Here is a 5,607-nt window from a genome sequence, read left to right as displayed (position 1 = left end):
AGTGCTGCGGTGGATTGGGAAGCCCAACAGAAACCCTAGGTAAGGGGCACCAGGCTTGTATAGAAGAGAGGCGAGAAGCCCTTCACAAGCTGACGGGTATGAGAGGGAAGTAACCCAGGGGAAGAAACCGCTAGTCAAGTGGTTCACCACAACCCCAGGGCCCCTGGGTTGGGACCTGGAGTAGAGGGCGGGCCCAGGTCCCTCCCTCTCCACTCCCCTCCTCCAAGGACACTAGGGGAGTGATTAAGAACTGGTTCAGAGGCAAGCAATAGCGCCCTGAACCTACCCCAGAGAAGAGAGAGCGCGAGACCCAGCAGAACAGTACCGGCAATTTGCCACACATAACTCTTGCAAGTGTCAAGAGTGTGTACTGTAATTCCAGCAAGTGCCTTAGACAATAAATCCTTCTTTGTCATATAGTCATTGTTAATGTCCTGGCGACATAAGGTCATCCAAATAGCTGCTTTACATCCAGATAAAACTGTGGACCAGCAGGGAAACTCCATGAGCCTCTCTGCATTGGATTTCCTGTAAACTCTCCTTGCAAAAAGGAGAATTTCTGATGGGAAGTCCCCCAACTCCACAGATGCTGGGCCAGGGAAGGAGCTCCTTGATCTGTTATAAAAGCCCCTGTCATCATGTCCCTCCATGTGGCTCCACTGGTTCTCTTCTTCTCGCCCCCCCACCCCCAATGAAATCATCCTGTCACTGGCTGGGTCCCCGTCCAGCTGCCCCATTAGCAGGCACAGAGAGGACCCAAAGAAAGATGGTTCAGTGAAGCTGCACTAGCTCCAATATGGCTTTCTGCATAGAAATCAAGGGGCTTTGCAAGGAAGAATGCCATGGAGTTCAGTCTCCACCTCCTTATCCACTAAATCCAATGGAGTCCCAGGGAGGGCCTTCCATAGTGTGAAGGCGGAGCAGTGCCCCTGAGTCAGCACTTCCTCCTCTTACACCAATAAAAGATTTAAACCCAGGTCTTTGGTGGCCCAGGCTAGCATCCTAACCCATAGACCATCCTTTCTGCTTGAGAGGGATCATCTGCTGTTTTGTACATAACCCAGTAATTGCCCAGCCAGTGGGTACATCCTAGTCTACATTATACTTTGCAGTCTTATCCTTATGCCTCCAAAGATCATTTCTAAAGCAGATCCGAATGATGGGAAGATGCTTGTGCTGCCTCAGCACAGGGGGCTGGACTTGATAATCTCTAAAGGTCTCTTCCAGTCTTACATTTCTATGGTTTCTATGGTCCTATGTGATGCAATCGGGTGCATTCCAATGGAATGATGGGAAGATGCTTGTGCTATCCCTGCCCTGTCAGTCTTTCATGAGCTCTAGAGCCGTTTGAAAAACAAAAAGAGCCAAAGAAGAGTAAGAGGTTTGAACATCTGGCGCATAAGAGAGAACACAAGACATCCCGCTGCATCTGCAATTAGAAAAAGCCTGCTCTACAAGAGCCAGTTTAAAAAGTAGGTGAATTAACCCTTCTTCCCCCCGGGTGGGACACTGGACAGCCTATTCACCGAAGACCAAACCCTCTTGAGATGTGGGTTTCAGTAGATAAAATAGGAAGTGTTGCACACCCAGAATGTATCTCAGATGAGCACAAAAATCCATAACACTCAGATGAAACATTTCAGCTTGCAAGTCTATGCTAACTGAACAGGAAATTTTGGAGCAAATAAAAAGAAGCTATACTGGGGAGTAATGGGCTACTGCATTTCCCTTTGACTTCCAGAGACTTGAGGTTACCATAGCCTTACTTGAATCATAGGTAGAAGTGAATTTGATGGGTGCCATTGGGGATCGTGGTGGATAATCAGCTGAAAAATGACCCCAAAAGGGCTAATACTATCCTGGGATACATAAACAGGAGAATCTCAAGTAGGAGCTTGAGACTAGGGTGACTGCTGCTGGAATGCTGTGTGCAGTTCTGGTGTCCACAGTTCAGGATGGATACTGATAAACTGGTCAGGGTTCAGAGGAAAGCCATGAGAATGATTAAAAGATTAGAAAAACAGCCTTACAGTTTTAAACTAAATATACTGAGCTCCTCCAGTCTAACAAAGAGAAGTGTAAGGGATGAACTGATGACAGTGACTCTGTAAGTACCTACATGGGAAATGGATATTTGCTAATGGGGTCTTGAATCTAGCAGAGACAGGCATAATGCAATCCAATGACTGGAAGTTGAACCTATACAGATTCAGACTGGAAATAAGATACAAATTTTATCCATGAGAGTAACTAACCATAGGAACAATTTACTGGCGTCATGGTGGATTCTCCATCACCAGCAATTTTTAAATCAATCACTGAACCATAGAAATGTAAGACTGGAAGAGACCTTTAGAGATTATCAAGTCCAGCCCCCTGTGATGAGGCAGGACAAAGTAAACCTTAGCCATCTCTGACAGGTGCTTGTCCAACCTGTTCTTAAAAACTTCCAATGAGAGGATGCCACAACCTCCCTTGGAAGCCTATTCCAACCTATCCCTATAGTTAGAACATCTAATCTAAATCTCCCATACTGCAAATTAAGCCCATTACTATCTGTCCTACCTTCACTGGACATTAAGAACAATTGATGACCATTTTCTTTATCACATTAATATATTTGAAGATTGTTACTGGGTTAAAAAAAAAAGCCCCCTCACATACATCTTCTTTTCTCAAAACTGAACATACCCATTTTTTAACCTTTCTTCGTAGTTCAGGTTTTTTAAAACTTATACCATTTTTGTTACTCTCCTTTGGACTCTCCAGTTTGTCCACACCTTTCCTAAAGTGTGGTGCAGCCCAGAATTGGACACTGTACTCCAGCTAAGGGCTGGAGTACAGTGCGACAAGTAGCCCCCATGTCTTGCATGCAACGCACCGCTTTATAAACTGCAGAATTATATTAGTCTCAAGACCGAATGTTTTTCTAAAAGATATGCCTAGGAATTATTTTGGGGAAGTTCTATGGCCAATGTTAGTCAGGAAGTCAGATTAGATTATCACAATGGTCCCTTCTGGACTTGGAATCTATGAATTCTAGTGCTGTTTGTCCACAGACCCAATGATCTGGCAAAGTTCAAAAGGACTGGCAGTCTGTGCTGAAGAAATCTGAAGCATCAGAAGGTGTTGTGGGTCCAGATGTAGTGTCATGATTTACCTGTGAGGAGGGGGCTCACAGAGTGCCTGCCACACTGTGCCTCGTGCCAAACAGTGAGTCACATTTTTCCCTTTCATAAATTGTAAAGTCAATTGAACCATATTTTTAAAGAAAGAAAGAATAGAACCAGAACTTTCTATATTCACCTGGAAAGGATTCACCTCACATGATGGGATGGAAAACAAGACAATGTAAGAGTTCTGTGACTGAATTGATATTATGAAGAACTTTAATAGAAGATGGAAAATAACTACATATACTAGACATTGCTCAACAATGATGTTCTGCCAATATTTTAACAGGGGCTTTCTGGGGTCAGGAAGGGAATCCTGGTAACGTGATGAGCCTCATATAACAGGAGTGACTAAAGGAGAAAAGGGGGTTAGGGAATAGGAAAACCATCTAATTGTTTCTCCATTTAAACAAAGTATGTTCTCTGGTAACCACAACTAAGGAGAGAAACAACACCATGTGGCAAACATATATTAAACTGCTCTCAGCGGGAAATGTTTATGCTTTGTTTCTGAAAACTAAGACTGTTGATAGTCTAACAGTATTCAGCTTGTCTCACTACCATGTGGGGGGAGGCAGGAGGTGTAGATCTTGAGAATCTGTAGTATTCTGTTCTGGGATTTTTTTTTTAAATGCTTCCTATGTGATGCAATCTGGTGCATTCCAAAGGCAAAACATTTGTAGTTCAAAATATTTTGAGCTACGGGGGATTTGTTTTCTTCACTAGAGATGATTTTGTCCAAAAGGACACAAATTTTTCCCACTCTTCTCTGAAATTCAGTGGCAGAATTTTAACAAAGGGATCCTAACAACCTTCTTTGGCACAGCAGCGTTGATAAAACAAGGGTCAGGTGGTAGGTAGGTTGGCATCGTGTATGGGGACTGCACAAGAATGTCCTAGCTTCTTAAGGAGCTAGCAACTGCACAGTCAAGAGAATAGATGTAGCCTGAGCTGAAAATCATGACCTGAATATGAACTTTCCCAATGCTTAAGGGTATTTGCAATTGGGGAATTTGGTACAGGTCAGTCTCTAGTCAAGAGTGATGGTTCCTTAGATCCAATATATGCTTTCTCAATTTATTTTTCTCATGAATGCCTGCCATAGGCGGATGTCTTCTGAACATGCTACGGTAATTCCTGGGAGAACTTTGAAAATCTGGTCCTTAAACTGCACAGGATAGATATCTACCAGTCACAGCCGCAGCAGCTGCATTGACAGCATTATCCTGCCACCTACTGGTGCATATGAGTAGGTGACAGCTTTAGTTCAAGTAAATCTGAAAACGACTACAGAGTCATCAATACTTTTAGTAGTGGTAGTTATTTGTGTTGTGGTGGACCTAGAAGCCCCAGTCGTAGACCAGGACCCTATAATAGCAGGTGCTGTTCTAAAACAATCTCTGCCCAAAATAGCATTAAAAGTAATAGATGGTGATGCCCAGACCTGAAGAAGAGCTCTGTGTGACTCAAAAACTTGTCTCTTTTACCAAGAGAAGTTGGTCCAATAAAAGATATTACCTCACCTACCTTGTCTCTCTTAAAATTAACAGTCCTTTTTAATTCTTTTCTTGCTTGTCATTTTGCTCTTGAGTTTTCCAGATTGTGAGAGGGAAATGGCATCAGAGTAGGGAATGAGGAGGCCATTACAAACAGAAATTTAGCTCTAGCACAAAGAGAAGGTGCCTATCAAGTGTCAAGTAGCCATTGAAAAATATTCATATGGGAACAGATTATTCACCATCTGCAATGCCTGTCAGCAGTGTGCAGTTCAGCTGGGACGTTTCTGAGCTATTTGTTTAACAGGAGGTGGGCGCTGATCCAATAATTTATTCATTCATGTTTTAGAGTTCTTAAAATTCACCGAATAAAATTTAAAAATGTCTGAATTTCAAATCACATAATATCAGACCAAAACACTATGAATCATATGTGATTCATTTGCCTATCTTCACATACTATATGCTAAATATACATATTTAAATTGCATTTCTATAGTGGAAATTGACTGTGTAGATGTGGCACCAGCAGATCTTGGGGTGTGCTACAGACTGCCGGGACCTGATTTGGATATGGATAGAGACTTCTTTAATGTCTTTAATGAAGTAAACACAAAGGGGAAATGTGTGATTATGGGAGACTTCAACTTCCCGGATATAGACTGGAGGACGAGTGCTTGCAAGAATAATAGGGGTCAGATTTTTCTGGATGTGATAGCGGATGGATTTCTTCATCAAGTAGTTGAAGTAACCACGAAGGGATCATTAGATTGGTTTTGTGAGCAGTGAGACCTTGTAGAAGAAATGAGGTAGGAACAACCTGGTTCGATGATCATACTGATTCAATCAAATAATGAAGAAAACAAAACGTAGATCTGATAAGGTTGACTTCTCGAGGCTACATATTAAAAGAGTTAAGGAAATATTAGGAAAAAGGA

The sequence above is a fragment of the Chelonoidis abingdonii genome, chromosome 3 (genome assembly GCF_003597395.2).
Source record: "Chelonoidis abingdonii isolate Lonesome George chromosome 3, CheloAbing_2.0, whole genome shotgun sequence".
Lineage (NCBI taxonomy): Eukaryota > Metazoa > Chordata > Testudines > Testudinidae > Chelonoidis > Chelonoidis abingdonii.
This window is presented reverse-complemented; position numbering follows the sequence as displayed.